The 18,386-nt window shown below is 41.2% G+C and overlaps 1 long non-coding RNA gene across 2 annotated transcripts; it reads right to left on the bottom strand.

The window, feature by feature from the left end:
• Nucleotides 1-210: 210 nt before the first annotated feature.
• LOC139796848 (uncharacterized) lies at nt 211-18,280 on the bottom strand. Of its 2 annotated transcripts, XR_011726171.1 has the most exons (5): nt 18,208-18,280; nt 16,767-16,864; nt 7,473-7,574; nt 6,477-6,730; nt 211-740 (listed from the first exon to the last, which is right to left on the bottom strand). It is a non-coding gene; the product is annotated as an uncharacterized lncRNA (long non-coding RNA). The 2 variants fall into 2 exon arrangements; XR_011726172.1 differs by lacking the exon at nt 6,477-6,730.
• Between the last annotated feature and the right edge of the window lie 106 nt (nt 18,281-18,386).

Below are 18,386 nucleotides of genomic sequence, written 5' to 3'. Positions count from 1 at the left end.
AAATATGCAAGAAGTCTTTGGGTTTGTTTGTTTGTTTTTAAATACATATATCTCTCTCAGAAGCTGATGTAGATTAGTACCATTATTAACTATCAAAATTAGACAACTTTTTTCATCATTTGTCTATGTTTCAGCTATTATGTGCCTTTGAAAATACGACCCCTAAAACTAGAGAACCTAAAAGCTTAGAGCTTTGCAGAGGATATTTGTACTAGCTGTAGTGTCTTTGAGGATTTGGGGAGATTTCAAGTGGACAGTAAGGTCCATCTTTGCAGTAGAGAACAGAAAAAAGGCACTGTAGGAAGCATGCCAGATAGAGGAGGTCTGAGGTCACGTTATGCCAAATCCATAAGAAGGGAAGATTAAGGATAAGCAGGCCTTGTCTGGTGAGACACACACATAGGAGCCCGTTGTGTGTCCAGCTGGAGAAACTCTACCAGGGCCATGTGACACACCATGTTCAGGTTTTGTTAACATCTGTGTGGTCTAATTTTCTATTACTGTCAGCAAGTTATTTCTAGGAGTGCCAGGTTATTTTGTCCATAAACATTGTCCCCATCACACATTTCTAATTTTAACCCTATTTGTCTCCAGTTGATTTACATCTGGCCAGAAGCAAATTACCTATTGGAAGCATTTATTGAAAATTAATTAGGTGGCTAAAATACCTCCAGCAGATTCTGTGAACAGTGTCTGTTCCTTGTGGCTCTCCACGATTCAGCATTTTCCAGTTAAAACACCTAGCAATTAAAAAAAAATCATAAAGTAAATGATATTATTAGTTCCAGAGTGGAACTTGGTCTCTTTGAAATCAGATGCTTTCTTCTAAAGGCTACAGTGCCATACAATAGCAAGGGGTTTATAGTGCCAGGGGATTTTTGATAGAGGAGAGACTACACTTACAACTTACTAAGCATTTACACTTACAAGCACCTACTAAGCACTGCATGAAGCAAATTGAAGGTGTCCTCACTAGCACAAAACCACCTGGGCATACAGGATAGCTGTGCAAATAACCAAGTGGGGAGCAGGAGAGAAGACAAGATGTATGAAGCAGGGTTAGAAGGAAAAATACAGGATTAAATCAACGGCAGCACCCAAGAACATGGAAAAATACACTGCATCTCTCTAAAGAAAAGCCAGGATGTTAACATGATTTACTGCAAATAGTTCCACAACATTAAAATGAGTTTTTATATTCTGTGTGTGCTGCTTCAAAGAACAACTCTGTGGGCTCATAAAAATGCAGAGAACAAATAGGGGCCTCTAAGACCAATTTATATGCCATGCCCACTGTGCACTGAGACACATATAATCTGTAAAATGTCAGCTTCAAAGTTCCACAGAGATTGGTGTTAACCCTGACCCCCGACCTTGCCGACTCTAGCTGGGCCCTCATGCTCTCTAAACCAGCTGTTTTAGATAAATGTGCTCCATTTTTAAAGAGATTGTCTCAGAGTTTTACGTGAATAGTAGTAATATTATTAACTCTCGCTGAAAAAACCACCTTAACCGAGAGTCTTTACAGATGGGCCAATCAAAGTCTTACCCCATGCAGAGAGTGGTGGGTTAATAAATATGTCATTGGATTGAAAATATTTAAACAACACCGGGAGAAAAGAGCAAGGCATACGACAAAAGGAAAGCATATTAGTACTGTTTCCTGTCAAAATACACAGAGGAAGCACTTTACTTTGACCATTTTCCTCATAAAGAGACACGGTAGGCCAAAACAAACAAAGCTAAGGAATCTGGTTTATCCCACTGCTGGACACTGAGGACTATCAACTTCAATGAAGTAAGGTTGAGTGACCAAACCCAGGTTCTCCTTGACAAGACTGTTAATTGAACATATCATAGGGCAACTAGGCTGGTGAAGAGACTTGAGCACAGATCCTATGAGGAGAGGCTGAGGGAGCTGGGGGTGTTCAGCCTGGAGAAGAGGAGGCTCAGGGGAGACTTCATCACTCTCTACAACTCCCTGAAAGGAGGTTGGAGCCAGGGAGGGGTTGGGCTCTTTCCCCCGGCAACTCTCAGCAAGACAAGAGGGCACAAGAGGTCTCAAGTTGTGCCAGGGGAGGTTTAGGTTGGACATTACAAAGAATTTCTTTACTGAGAGGGTGATCAGACACTGGAATGGGTTGCCCAGGGAAGTAGTGGATTCTCCATCCCTGAAGATATTTAAAAAGAACCTGGATGTGGCACTCAGTGCCATGGGCTGGGAACTGCAGCGGGAGTGGATCAAGGGTTGGACTTGATGATCTCTGAGGTCCCTTGCAACCCAGCCAATTCTATGATTCTATGATTCTATGATATCAGCAAAGGCAAGCACAGAAACTGTGGCCCTGTCGATCAATACTTCCACCTGATAAGGCCCTGAATGTGTTTTTCATATTTGACTTTATGTATCTCCCCAAAGGTAAGTGGGGCATTAGGCATCCGTGCTCTGTCAGAAGTCCAAAAGTATGATGTAGCCTGCTGGTTTGGCAAACCATGGACAAAGTCTAAATCATCCTCTTGGAAGGGAAATGTCGAAGTTCAAGGGCAGACAGTATATTTGAGACAACAAAGAAGCAGTTGGTGTCCGCTCATAATAAATAAAAATAAGTTGGGGTCAGAAATACAAGTCAACTGGCTCTCCATTCACTGAACATGAGCCAAAGACAACCAAAGTCAAAGGGAAAGCTCAGAATGATGTCACAAGGTTTTGACTCAGACCCACTGTGAATCCAGACCTACTTTTCATGGAGATGGGGTGAGAATAGACCCACAGATTTCCAAATGACTCGGGCCTTGCTCTTCATGAATGCATCTTTTTTTGCTACTGCTATGTTCAGAAGCTTTCTGAATAGATAAAAGCACAAAATGTAATTTCTTAGAAGTCACAACAAACAAAAAATACTGCATGTAGGTTCAAAAAAATGTTTTAAAAATATTCCTGCCCTTTAAAAAATAAAATATTCCTGCTCTCCACTGTTGAAAATATTGTAGCCAAATTGCTTTCACAATATTTACTTTCAGGGACCACAATATAAACCAACCTTCTCACTGTGCTCCTAAACCCTCATTATAATCTTTCTGCATTAGCAGATAACCATAATGTTAAATGAGAATCAAGAACACAACTGTCAGAACATGGAAACAAAAAGCTCAGGTTTTGCTTCCTCCATTGTCATCACCAGTTGTTTTGTTGTTACTGTAATACAAACAATCTTATCCATTCACAGTCCCCTGCCTGAAAAATCAACTCAATTTTAAGCATCAAAATGGGACAGGCAAGAAAGGGGAGTTTGAAGAACAGCTCACAATCATTCAAGCTTCACCATATTTAAACACTTGCTTTCTCAGCTGTCTTTAACTTAAAGGTTGAACTCTTCCAAATTCTTTGACAATGGAAATAAATTAGGTTTGAAAGTTATTTTTTCACATTGCTGGATACATGTTTTCTAAACAGAGAATAAGCTCCCACTCAAAAATGCAAAACACACACATTGGTGCAAGAAGTTGACAGAGGCACACAAATGAAAAGGGAGAGAAATAAACAGAAGCTTCAATAGATATAAAGTATCAATATATGAATAAAAAATACAAATAGATATAAGCATTAAATACAAACCTTTAATGATTTAATATTTATCATTGCATTTTTATAATATCTAATTTAACACTTAATACAATCCCAAAAATCTAAAATACTTTCCAACAGAGGAAACATCAGGAAGTCTGAGGACAGACCATACAGAAAATCTTTACAGAGGACTGATCTGTTGCTGCTTTGCTTTTGTCAGACTTCTTTAATACATAAATTGGCTCCTTAAAAATTTTGTTTGTTTTTGAAATGTAATGTCTTTAAATAGCATGGGAGAGAAAATGAGTTTAAATTGCAGGTAAAACAAGTCTGTGAATGCAAACATTTTGTTTTCTAAATCCCAAAAATAAGTGATTAGGTTTGAGTTCTGTGACCTCCAGGATGTTTGCCTTTCTCCATGTGAAATATTTGCTTCCTGTTCCTATTTGTATCAACAAAAACAGGGTTGACTAACAGGGAAACAAAAAAAAGGGAATGAATGCATGAAGCAACCTAAATAAGAAATATGCTTCACAGTCCTTGTTTATGATAAAAATCCAGTTCCTCAGGATGTCTGAACTGTATGACATAGCCCTTGGGATGTAGTAGACTGTCTTGATTTCAGTTAAAGCTCATCCTAGGAATAGGAAGCTATTCACCCTTGAAGCTGATCCACTTTTTTAAACCAGGCATTGTTTTTACTGGAATCATGTATCCATCTTTGCCTCTCATTAGGATACTATAACCCCTATGTGGAAATCCAACAGGAAGCACATCATGGACGAGCAGTAACTCTGTAAACCTGCCATGGATTTGTAAATCTAACCTTACATTTCTTTCTGCACCACCTCTGTCATTTGCACATCCAATGCAGGGCTTTATCCTTTCCCTCTTCCCTTGTGGCACAGCTTGCTTGTTGGTAACACTCCCATTTTATTGGTTCCCTTTTAAAACTCTCTGGGAGAAAAAAAGCTTCTAAAGCTTGTCTTGCACACCCTTACTGTGGTCATTCCCTCTCTTGTGTTAGTAGAGACATCACAGAACTGTAGTTAAGGTACTGGCCTCCTATTTGGCCAGCTTGGGCTCACATCCTTTCTCTACCAAGGGCCTCCTGTGTGGCCTCAGGTGAATCACAAAAGGCATAATCATAAAGCACCTTCTGGTGCCCAACTCACAAACACCAACCTTCAGCACCCTGGATGCATTGCTACTCAATCCTATCCCTCTAGTTTACCACCCTAACAATCTCTTCTTGCTGAGTGTGTGTACAGCTGAGCACATCTACAGCTCCAACTGTTCAGCCACAAGGAAACATTTACCAAGTCCCACAGAGCACAAATGTCAAGAAGAGAGGTGTGTGGAAAGGTGTTGCTTTTATATGTGCAGTATAGAGAAGGTGGGAACTTGCCTCACAGATGTGCTGAGCTTCACATTTTTCCTGCCCAGTTCAAACCCCTCACTTTCCGAGAGATTTTCCTAATTACTGCACGATGGGATATCTGGAGGTAGGAATTTTTCAGACTCTTCTGCTTGCACAAAACAATTAAATGCTTATTTGAGCAACTGCTGTTGCCTGAGTGATTGTGCTAGCCACCAAGCTAGAATAATTCACCCTCTGACCCTTCATGCATCTAAGCATCTAGAAATATTACTCCTTGTAACATTACACAGCTACAGTTTTCAACAGTTTTCAATTTACAAGCCCCCTAAACTTTTTTTTTTTTTTTTTCCAAAAGAGGTATGTAACCTTCTATAGAGAATTTAAAGCAACTGACAATAGCTTGCTTCTGTTACTTGTTTGTCATGGACCTCTTAGAGTATACTATAGACTCCCAGAGGTACACAGACCACAGGCTGAAAAACACTGTTGCAAAGGGGGAAAAAAACTGGGTTTAATAACATTCACTCATTCTCCTGAGGCCTTAAGACTGCTGCCTTCCTAATGCATGTGCTGCAGACCTTGGCTCTGAGAAGATGGAATATGAGACACAATCTATATGTTCACCTGCCAAGTGAAGAAAATCCTTTCCTTTCCCAAGGAGACACACATATTGGCACAGGAGGTCACTAAAACCAAGTGTTTGCTGCTGTGGTGATGTGGGTTCAAAAAAGACAGATGTGTGTGAAACAAGACCCTCTGTTCCATAAGATCCCACTGTACTGTAAGAAAGTCATACAGGAACACTGACACAAGTGGAGACTCAAGTTTTGCATTGCAAAAAGACTTGTTTTGCTCCCCTTCCCCCTTCCTGCAAACAAAAAGGAAGGGGAAAAGGCATGTCCCTTACCTGATGCTGATGGAAAGCACATTTCAGATAATCTGGAAGCATTTCTGAACTACAGCTTATAGTAATAATGCCACATCTGCAATACCTGATTGTTAGAATCACCCTAAGATATTCATGACAAGCAGGAGCTCAGCCTGAACAGGGTGAAATGAATGCAGTAGCAAAATCAATAAAGTTGCAGGCATCCTGACATCTGATTTCTCTTAGAAGTTAAGAGTGGATTTTGCACGTTAAGGTTTGGTTTATAATCACTTTATGCTCCCTTTAATTACTGGAGAGAACGAAGATGAACTAGACCACTTCCAGGTCTAGTTCATCTGAGTTGCTTCAGAAGTTTTCAGTAAGATAAATCACACACTCCGTGTGCCTCTCTCTCCAGGGACTGTAAAGAAATGCAGAATATTAGCACAGTGCAGAAGACTGCACTGTAGACACTTCCATGTGGATAAACGAAAGCCACCCCTGGTTCAAACTTTCTGGTGGAATAGCAAAAATGCAACGTGTTCAGCAAAGAAAACATCAATATCTGTAATCACCTTTGCAGACACATTTTTATTTTCCTCTTGGGAGCCTGGGATATTTACCTTTGGTCAATATTCATTTCTGCACACATGACTTACCAAAGTAGGGGCTGCAGGCCAAGTGCCTCAAGGCCCTGTAGGTTGCAGTGTGTTGCTGGACTGTGTTTCCTGTGATGGACTGTGGCAGTTTTGGCAACTGGGAGAGAAAAATCCAGCTACTACTTATCTGGAGCTGGAATAAACTCCTGTAATCTGGAGGCTTGCATATGAAGGGGACTGAGATGAAAATGCTGAGGAGCTGGAAGCCAGATGGCTGAGGAGCAGAGACTGAGCTTATTCAGAAAGAAATCCTTCTGGAAGCAAGGAGGGAACTGAAGTAACACAAGAGTCCTGTGACTGTGGTGTAATCGAAACAAAATCCTGCTTCAAATCAATTACTTAAGTACTTTGCCTTGGGGAGAAAATATAGGCATTTTAATCAATTCCAGTGTATTTCTGCAGCACGTAGACTAAAGAAGAGTAATGAAGACCATAATTAAATTCTCAGTAAAAGGCTAAAGCAGGCATACGAGGAATAATGTGGGAACTGGTGGACATAGCAGTGCTGTTTTTCCATTGTGTTGGTTGTGGAAGGTGTTTGCCAGTTGGCACAAAGCACAGCAGTGATCACTTGTCAGATGATTCCCAACCATGACACTGTTTGGTTTCCTGATTTCTAGCTCTAGAACAGCTTGCCCAAAAGTAATCACAGTCATACTGACTATGTGGAAGGGGAAATCCTTGTGCTCATAGTTTGTCATTTTTTTCTACATAAAGTAACACTTCTTCCCAAATTGTATTTCAAGAATAAGTTCTTCCTTAGCTACATCCCATAGCATAGTGCAGAATTGGTAGAATGAAAGCAGCAGGTTGATGGCCCTGATATGAACATGAAATGGAAACAACCAATTCTTTGGGTTGCTTCCCTCACAACTTTGGGAGTCATTTAAGAGAGCTTGCCTTTCTCTTTTGGGTTTGTTCAGCCTCAACAATGGCAGGAATAAGGACAATAATAGTAATATGGATAATAAGCAAGAAATAATAGCAAGGACTTACGATCTTCCTGGCCATTCAAGATGCAGTCTCTGAAAGGTTATAGAGGTCCAGAAACATGACATCCAAACCAGATTCAGAGTGTCTTTCTTGCCAGTTGTGCTTCTGAAAAACAATCAGTAGGAACAGAACTGAAGATTACTGGTCAATTGCAACAGAAGCAGGAACCAAGGTTAGTTTTATCAATACAAAAGAGAAAGAACCACCCATAAAACACACCTGAAAACCAAGAACTTCCCAGCACTTAGAAACCAGGTCTCAAAAGGTCCATCTCAACCATAAACTGCTGTGGTTTTTTTTTCAGTAGCCAAAACCCAGGAAGTGAGATTCATTAGTAGATTTTTAGGCCATAAGGTATCATCATGATAAGTAAATCAGATATCCTGCAAACACAAGTACAGACCTTTCCCCTGACACTCCCATGTCCAGAACCATGACTTGCAATTTGCTTAGATCTTGGATGTCATTTCAGTAATGCTATTTTGCCATTTTATAAAGGGGATTTAATGAAATCTAATGAAAAGCAAGCTGAGCATATAGCAAAGCTGTTAAATGTTCACAGAAACATTACCTTTTCCATGGAAAAGTATCCAGTAACAACTTTAAGAGTCCAAGTCACAGAGGTTTAAGCATCCTTAGGCAATGCTTCTGGTGTAACTATCTCCTCAGGACTATTACATTCTTTGCTGTGACTTCCCTGCTGCTATTTTTATTATGGTCATTTGAATATTTTTTTAATATTCTCATGTCTGGCTCTACATTTGAGAACTTGTAGTTGCAAAACTTCTTTGCTCTCTCTCTGTCCACTTCGTTATTCTTACAAAAAGAAACATGTCTTTGTGTAGGTTAGAGTTGCTGAATAAACAGATCTTCATGTTTTGACCATTGGCTTTGTATTTATTCTTCCTTTGATAGGTATCAAGCCAACCACTTTTTTAATAGATAGTTTCAGCTTTATTTCCTTAAGGGTGAGGGGTTGTGCCCTCATGGTGTCTGTAGCTGTAGTTCAATGTGCATTTAAAGCAGGCGCTGCCAGTGTAAAGAAAAAACACTTGCACCCCCCTCACCCCACCCTGACTCTGCTGGAAGTGTTTGTGCAGCCTTGCAGAAAATCAGATGAGGGAATGGTGCTGGATGAAGAAAGATAAGCCATGCAGTCTTAATAACTCAGACCTAATACCCAGGCACAGTCATTGACATATTTTTACATGTGATCAGTTCACCACCCAGCTGTGTAAATACCTGTGCCAAGAGAAGAGCAATGGGCAGCCTGCAGTGAGCACAGAGAGAGATGGGTGCTGCCTTTTTAAGTGACCATTTTAAAGGGTCATCAAACTACTCTGTGTGTGTTCATCAGTATTTGCTATTTTCTCCCTGTATACCTCTTAAATCTCTCTGGCAATCTCAACCACACCTTATGTTGGGGCTGAGGGCTCCAATACATCAAGTTTCTACTTCTCACAGACATCAGAAAGGGAAAAGAGTGAGGTCAGAAACTCCTCAGAGAAAAAACACAGTGGGACCTGAGTTCTTATCAGCCACCAGAGAACCCATATGTGCAACTACTTCAGGAACAGTGATGTTATTAGACACCAAAGCATCCACACTAGAGAGACAGAGGAAACCTGGCTCCAAAACTTCCACTGCTCACTGAGCAACTTGTTACATTTACTAGCTTTTATTCAACTGTTTTGGGGTTTCCAAAGAATCTGCAGTGCTGACTATAAGAGCAACTCACTCTGGCACTGAAAAGTAATTAGAAGGAAAAGAACCAGAACAACCATTAAAACAGTCAAAGCAACTTTTTAAACCAAGCTCTTAAAAAAAAGGGGGGGAGAGAGAGAGAGAGAAGAAAAAAGACTTAAACTACATTTCAGCATGTAAGAGGAGAAACACTTCCCAATCAGCCACACACCCCCAGTCTCCCATCTAGGTTTGGTCCTAGGGGGCTTGGAAAAATGTTAATTCTCTTTTCAGTGTCAGGCTGAGTTTCACCACCATGTAACCTTCCAAATTCATAGCAAAGCATGGTCTGTCCTAGGGCCCAACAACCACTTTTCAAGGAGCTTTTTTCACTCTGAATAAAACTACTGCAGGAGTTTATTATAACCACTGTGTGCGTCAGTTTTGTGCAAATGAAACCCTCTCTGAGGAGGGCCAGAGTTCACACAAAAATTTTACCTGCCCCTTTCCGTAAACTAGGAGAGTGACTCAAGAAAATAGGGAAAGACGAAAGACTTTTCTAGGAAAAAAAAAGGAGAACACTTTTTATTGCTACTACTACAGGCCACAGCTCTGTGCAACCTAAGTTTTCCTTAGACGTGTTTCACTTTGTCCTGTAGAGGTCGATCTTGCCCGCAACACTCTGCAAAATAGCAAACCCGCCGGCTCTGTTAACAGCAAGTTCATTCTACTCCCAAAGCACTTAAGAGACTGGGAGAATTAGTTTGTGAAAGTCTCGTCAAAAAAAAAAAAACCAAAAAAAAACCAAAAACCTTTGATGGAGTTTCTGTCCAACAGAGATGAATTGTTTTTACAAGAATTTATGTTTTAAAAAAATTATGATCCTCCTAAATTCTGTCATGAAAAAAAAGAGTAAAAGATATATCTTGTTCTCTGCAAAACTCTGGTAACTGTCATAACCTAGTCATAGTTGATGAGTTTTGATATAAATATGCTGAATCGAGGCTTTTTATCTCCTTTTCCAACTCAATATTTGCACTTGCACTAACTAAGGTCACTGAACATAAGATAATGAAGTATGGCAAGATAAGATAAGATATGAAGCTCCTAATGCAAACAGCTTTTCTTCCCTTGTAATGAACACACATGTTCCCCATGTTGGGTTGCAGCTTTGCTGCCTGAAGTGGTACTAGAAAACAATCTGAGACCACAGCATGCTTTAAATCCTGCTCTGCAAATCTCAAATGTTTGACTGTAGACATCTTTTCCTGACATTTCAGCCAAAATTTTGGTATACTTGACCAAACAGAAAGAAAAACCAACAATGCAGTTCCAAAGCAATGAAGCACTGCAGTTTTGCTTATTTACCCTACAAGACAGTTGAGGGATCAAGTGCTAAAAGCTCCTTGCCTCTGCACAGGGGGAGGGGGTTTGTTGTCTCCTCTGTGCCACTGAAACACGAGCTGAGTGGCAGGTCTCTGCTAAGCTGGTTTTGGAGGCTGTTTCACAAACATTTCCCAAACTGGTTCAACTTTCCCACCATCTCAGGACCGATCCACAGCTAAGAGTATTTAGCGTGGCAGCTGCTTCCTGAGACATTTGGCCTCCTGAATGCATTCCTCTGGGACAAGGAACAGGATTTGAAGGAAGTTGGAGGTAGTTCACTTTGCAGCATTTTGTGGTCAGCCCCCTTTTCTCATCTGCAGCCCTGTCAGTGGGGATTCTCAGATGAGGAGGGAAGAGAAATCCCTGTCAGCTTAAGTAGCCTGGAAAGAAGCAAGGGTTCAGAACTGAGACAGATCCTCAGCTGGCACTTGTGTGAGGGCAAATTCATTCAGGAAACTTGTTTAACACCCAGTTGCTGTGAGAGCAAGGGCAACATCTTTGATTGTTAGCAGGAAGATTCAGAATTCTTGAGTGAGAATGAAGGTAAAAGTTCACCTGAGGAAACAAGGGGTTTGTCTGGAAGGCAACAGTGTCCTTTATTTAGACTTTATCCTGCCTTGTGCATTCCTATCTATTGCTTCATATTGTCATGTGCTGGTTTGGATGAGTAGCTAATAGCAGCTGGCCTGATTTAACCCACAGCTTGAGATTACCTTCAAACAAAGCCAAGAGAAATTTGTATTACCATGGCTGTGGATGTAGATGACCTGACTCCCACCTATGCCTTCTATTAACAAGCTCCTTGCAGCCTCCCAATTTTTTCCAGGTGAAATCACTGAATCCCTACTGGGGATTACATATAGGATGAATCACAGAGAAGTGGATTTTCGTCCATAGTTATTACATCTCATTATTCTTGTCTGGCAAATGTATAATCTCACCTTCATTTGTCACCTTTCCTGCTCTTACACTTGTAAATGCTCCCCACAAGTTAAAAGTATTTCTGAAGTGACCAGTCAAATATATAAAACAGATGCACAATTGCATCTTGGGATGAATTAATTCTGTCTCTGTGTGAACAAGAGAATAAATGTGTGGGTAGATCAGGGAATACGTTGGACTAAGCACACCAGCTGATTTTCAAATCTCTAGATCTTGACCACTGTTTCTTTGTGTCTGTTTTTCTCCCCTCTTGTGTAAAGGGGGAATCAAACAAGGACATTTTAAGAGGTAATCCCATGTTGAGTATCACATTTGATTCAAACTACCTTAAGATAAGCCCAAAAAGTATCCAATACTTTTAATTGCCATTGTTCTGCCAGTTGAACTATAACTTAAAAATAGACAAATTGGCAGGAATTTCCCTCTAAACCAGTAAGGCAAGGAGACAGCTCTTTTGGCCTTCTTTCAGATCAATTCCTGTAACCTTCACTATCAGCAGGCAGCACAAATACTTATTAGGATTTGTAGGTGTAAACTAGACTACCACATACACTGTGGCAGACATTCACATGTGGAGATGCAGGTTCCCTCAGTGTGTTTTGAACAACTGCTCTTTGTCTGAGAGTTTTGACAGCCTGGCCCTGTGTCTCAAGTGTCAGTGCTACAGCAAGTTTTATGGCTGGGCTCAGATCTTCTCAATTACACACATCATCCTGTATTGGGAGAGACAGTTGGACATTGCTCTTCTGAGAAGGCAAGCAGCACTTGTGTAATAAAATCCTCACCTCTGAAAAGCTGCATTATATATTCACATCCTCCTTAGACAGTACTTCATGACAGAAGTATTAGCACAGTAACCAACAAAGTTATAATTAATGGCAAAAGGCACAGTTAGTGAAGGAGGTTCTCCACAACCATATGATCACCTAGGAACACAGATGAGGCATCTGGACCACTGAATATAATTTAGGGTACCATAAGCAACCCTGACACCTGACATCACTGTTTCCAAAAAATAAAAGCTCCATGCCCAGGACTACAGCCACTAGCCACTTGCATTAACTATGGAGCATGGCTTCTTTCACATCATCAGCTTTATTACCTTTAGCAGGACCAATGTTAAAATTAATGATGTGCACAGTATTGGTTTGGCTCTCAGGAGAACTTCATGCATTACCTGATACCTCCTCACACAGCCCTGGGCTCAGGAAGCCCAGATCCATCAGATACAGTTAGTTAGTCCATTTATAATAATAGAAGGTTTGGACCAGATGATCCTTGAGGTCCCTTCCAACCTGACATTCTATGACCCTGTGATTATGGCAATGGAAATTGTGCACTGAACCATTCTGAGATGACTCAGGTTTTTGGGTTTTGGTGGTTCCGTTTTCAACCTAAAACCCCCCTGTTTTTTATTAACTGTGATCTGTTTCATGGGAGGATGGTGAGGATACGTGTATGTTTTGACATGTTTTATGTATGTATGTTTTGCTGAAGTTACACTGATGAGGTGAGGACAAACATCTAGAAAAATAACAGCAGCCATATTGCCCATATTTGGTTTTCTTTGTTCATACTGTTTCTTTTGCATACTGTGTTAGAAAGGAGATGTGATGGGGCCAAATCCAGTTTATTATATAGTGGTGTGTAAACATCCAGATGCATGCAATCTAAAATAATGCAGTAATGCCCTTGTAAAAATTCAGCCCTTCTACTTTTCTAAGGAGCCTGCTAAAAGAAACAGCTACAGGTCAATCTCAGGTATTATAGATTTTTCTTTTAGGTTTCAACAATAAAATAGTTGGTGGTCTCTAATGCTACTGCCTTTAAAACATTCCTGGGTTTTATTAGGATAACCCGTAAGTCTGGAAAGTCCCACCCTAAGAGCAGCAGCAGCTTTTGTTCAGAGAACACAAGTTTTTTCTTGTACAATGTTGGACTCAAGGGTGTCTGAACTATGAATGGGTGGCTAAGGGCATAATAGGCAACAGGTTTCAGACTTTTATGGGGGGAGGAGGGAGAAAGGCAGCCCTGCATTATGGTGCTAATGTATAACACTACCTAAAACATGAAAGGACTTCATCCAGCTCCTGTTATACATGGTCAGATCCTCAACGGGAGTAACATAATGAAGCTCCATTGATCTCCAGGGAGCTGTACTGACTTGTATTCCCATATATCTACACACCATATGCTGTCCTTAAGCAATCAGAGAATGCAAACTTTTCTTCAGGAAACTTTTCTGTGAAACCACATGCAAATGAAGGTTGTTTCTGAAGTGCATGAAACACACCTGTGCAGAGATAAAAGACAGTTTCTGAGATACACATAGTGATTTGTTCCACTGTAAATGACCAAGCTGTTTCTTTTTTTAAGGTGTTTCTAAAATACCTAGCAAATAATGCCATGGCTCACTGTATGAAACTGCATTTCTTCTTGGGTTATTATTGCTGACTGACCTCATGAGCTAACTTTTCAGAAGAGCACATGTGAATTTATTTACATACGTGCCAATTATATTAATAGAAGTTGCTATGACTCATCACTGCACGTTGCTAAAAATCCTCCCTCATCTCATCTTCACAGTGAGCTTTCTGTTCCATGTGAATTTCCTCAGCTTACCTTGCTAGAAGCTCATACTTCCTTACTCTTGTGGGAAGAAAAATTCATGTCTCTTTTCCAGTGAACAGACCTGCAGCCCCTTGACTTTGTTGCAAGGTCTACTGTAAACTGTAATCCTATTAATCCTATTTGCCATTCAGATCCCAGCTATCTTCTTGGCAGAGAAAAGCTGCTCACTCTGCTGCCTCTCAGTCCTTGTACAGTGATGCTTTCAGATCACACACTCATACAAGCAATAAGAACATATTGCTCATATTTGAAACTCTATTGCAGTATTATAACATTTCTATAGGATCAGATACACCTCATGAAGCTGGAGCTGACTGGACTGTTATATGCTTCATATAGATAATATTTGTTAATTGTTTTTCTCTATCCCCACTTTCACATAGTTCCCACATCTGTGTTTTTTCCTATATTCCTGCCTTCCTCTTTCTCAATCTCACTTTTTTTTTTCCCCATTCTGTCTTCTCATGGCCTAACTTTTCCAAAATACAAATCCAGCCACAATTAAACACCTTACAGTGTTTGCATACATACAAGGTGAAGCAAAATGCTCAGTATATGTACACACCTACAGGTAAGTGGGCAGCACAACTTGAAGTACTTATGGTGGGATTTACAAAACTGCTCTGCATTGGCCCAACACAGCTTTCAAAGGGAGCTTTTGAAAATCCCACTGCAGTATTTTCAACTCCTGAAATTCTGTGTTACTTGAAAAATGTTCCTTGAAAAAACTGCTGGAGGTGGTTTGTAGGCAAGGGTCCAGATGGGCTGCTTCTTCATGAGCACTATGGACATCTTCAAAATTTAGGCTGTCAGTCTGAGTGAAAGACAAAACTGGAAGAGCTGAGGTGTTTTGCATAAAACAGTCATATTTTAGATATGCACCCATATGGACAGCTATTTTGGTGCCATCCTTTTAGTTAAGTGTCAGCAGGTAATCAAATGGGTTTCAGCAGAAGTTCTTTAATTAGAGCTGATAGATATTAACAGTAGGGTACATGAATAATCAGCTTTGTTGATGGCATGGCTGTTAACAGAACCCTTCAGACAAGTTGCATCAAATGAAAAAGTGATCCCTGCCCCAAAGAACTGGCATTCACCTCAGATCAAAATAACAATCGTTTCCACTTCCATAGCGATGCAAAGTGTCAGATAAGGGTGTGACTTTTTAGCACAAAACCGGAGGAAAGAATGTAACTGTTGTGATCCAGGACCATCATGGAGCACAGACACGGAGCCTGACGGAGTGCAAGCAGCTTGCCCCAAGAGCTCACAGGTCACCTCACAGACAGAGCTGGACTGAACTGAAGTCTGACAAGTCCCAAGCTGGTGCTTCAACCATCTTCCCTTTAAGCAACTCTGACCAGGTTGCCCCAGAGGTCCAAATTCTGCCCTGGGGTATACGTTGACCTGATTAACTAACTCACCCTATATAAAAGCTGTGAGCAGAAATTAGTCCACAGCAAGCAAGATTTATTGACTGAAAATGCCACGTACTTTGCTTTTTGTTTGGTGAGGAAAAAAGAGTGAAACAAGCCGAGCAAAATAAATTAATCAAGACTGAATAATTTTCATTCTGCAAACAAGAAAATGCATACATGTGACCATAAAAAACATAGCTCAAATACTGCAGTCGCCTCCTAAATCTGTTGTAAAGCACCAATGTTATACCTGTCTCCAGATAGACACATAAATTACTTTTTTTTCATGGGGGAAATAATCATCTTAAGCTTTGGGTTTGTGTCTTTTCTGCTATGGGGTTTGTGGTACTTTTAGTTGAACTTAGTGTGTATAGGTGGCTTTTTGAAAATAAACTGCACAACAGTCTATTCTCAACAGGGAAAGGCAAAGCTTTGGTTATGCTGCATTCCTAATAATTTTTGCAGTTTCTGGAAAACCCCCATAAACAGCGTACAACACAGTGAGCTTTTTCTGCTAATATGCTGTCTAGACTGCTTAAAATATGAGTTCTCTTTACTTACCATGTACCATGGCTTAAACTTTTGACCTTGTTTCTTTTTCCTTTGACCACTTCATAGGCTTTGACCCTTTTCAAGTATTTAATACCCAAATGGCCTGTCACCCAAGCTGCTGGGGATATAAGAACAAGGACTCTTAAAACCTCTCCTTGATTGTGAAGTTGAGAAAACTGACTGCAATCCAACACAATAAGTTAGAAAATGTCTTCCACCTTCATACAGCCTCCAACATACGGCACCTTCACAGGGTGGGTGACACTGATAGATTAAAGAAGTGGCAGCAGACTATTCTGTGACACCATCACAAACGTGCTAGAAGGGGCAGAAGGTTTGTCATGGAACCATGCAAACACTGGGGCATTGCTAATGCATGCCTTTGATTTCTGTTTATGGCCCTCAAGTTGAGTGATCTGTCTTGTTGGCACCAACCTGACTATTTTTAAATGATGTAGCAGCTGGCTCAACACATACTTCAAAGATTTATGCTTATGTTGCAGAGCCCTCTTACTGAGAGGGAAACTCTGGAGTAGTTTCTACTAGCTTACCCCACACACAGATACATACTTTATCTCAGGCCATCATAGCATACATTGTAACAAAAAGAAAGCGGTGTGATATAGAAGGGAAGGCAAATACAGAACAACAAAGACAACAATGAAACATTTGCGAGTTTACAAACCTTGAAGTTCCTGAACTACAAGGCGTAATTCCGGAGTTCTCATGCTGCAGAGTTAGACAAAGTCTTGATGGGCATTAAGTGCAGGAAATTTGCCATCCCTGAGAAATGAAATAGAGAAATGGAATTAATTCCTGCACTTGCAGAAGTACACGGATAGACACACACCCACATGAACTTGGATGTGCCCATAGTTAAATGACAGCAAACCTGACACACTATAGATCATCTGCTGATGATCAACAGTGCTGATTATCAGTGCTGATTATCATAACCAGGTATCATAGAATCATAGAATTGGCTGGGTTGGAAGGGACCTCAGAGATCATCAAGTCCAACCCTTGATCCACTACCGCTGCAGTTCCCAGCCCATGGCACTGAGTGCCACATCCAGTCTCTTTTTAAATATATCCAGGGATGGAGTTGATGGTGGATATTTAGCAAACACCCCTGTCTGATGCAGAAGCACTGAGTATTCCATCTAAGCTTTCCACATGCTAGCACTAACAATTACTAAAGACATTCTTTTGCATGAGGCACTTAATATGATATTTGGCCTCCAATATCTCTCCATTACAAATAGTCTGTGCAAAATCCTGTGGTTAACAGTCATTCCAGAAGGGGACAATCAGCCTTGCCTTTGCAGAGCTCTAGAAAGCCAAGGGTCCATAAGGGAATATTTTTCACTGCTGACTAGGAAAATAGACGTAATTCCTGGCACTGTTTTCCCAGCTAACTCAAGGTGGTCGCTTGTATGAACTGGAGATCTGCAGAAGCATTAAGTGTCCCGAAACAAACACAGGAAGCTGCCCCAGTACCATCTGTATATTTAGGCCTGTTGTGATGGCACAGGCACCAAATACACTTGAGATGTGAATCCCATCATAAAAGACACAAGTTGGGGGGAGGTGTGTGTTCTCATGCTGTGAACTGTCCGGAATTGCCCTGGGTTTATTGCAGCTCTGACACCATGGGGACCTCTCTACCCCAAAGCTCTGAAGGATGAGAAGCAATCCCATCTGACTTGTGTGTGAGGTAGCTTCCATCCAGCTCTGCCTGTTAAAAGTCAGATTTATGACAAGGTAACAAAAACACGGTAACCTTTATTTGGAGAGCAAAACTGACGGGATGAAATCATGACAGCCCGGCCCCCCTCTCTCCCTCCCCATGGCCACACAGCTAAACTTGTAATGCTGACTTAAGAAAGCTGCAGAGAGCATGAGGTAAATTCCTGAGCACGAGAGAGTTCAAGTGAGACCGGAGCGTGATCTGCAGCCTCTCATCCCATTTCTGAACCCTCCCGGCAGGTGTGCCACAAGGCAGTAAGCTCTCCATCCAGTTTACCGCGAGGAGATTTCAGCCCTTTGGAGCCTATCATTGCCTTACCTCCTACATCACCCTCCTGTTGCACCCACACACCCCAGTTCCTATCAGTTTTGCCCACCTCCAGCGCACACTCCCGAGCTTTGCCCCTGAGCCCCCCGGGCTGCACAGCGGAGCTGCCGCAGGTCCGGCGCTGTGGCACTCAGCTGGTGAGCCCGCCCTCTCTTTCGCGGGCTATGATTGGCTGCCTGACTCCCTGGAGGCGGGACTTGGGGCCAGGCAGCCAATCAGAGGCGCTGC

This window comes from Heliangelus exortis, chromosome 5, assembly GCF_036169615.1.
Source record: "Heliangelus exortis chromosome 5, bHelExo1.hap1, whole genome shotgun sequence".
Classification (NCBI taxonomy): Eukaryota; Metazoa; Chordata; class Aves; order Apodiformes; family Trochilidae; genus Heliangelus; species Heliangelus exortis.
This window is presented reverse-complemented; position numbering and strand designations above follow the sequence as displayed.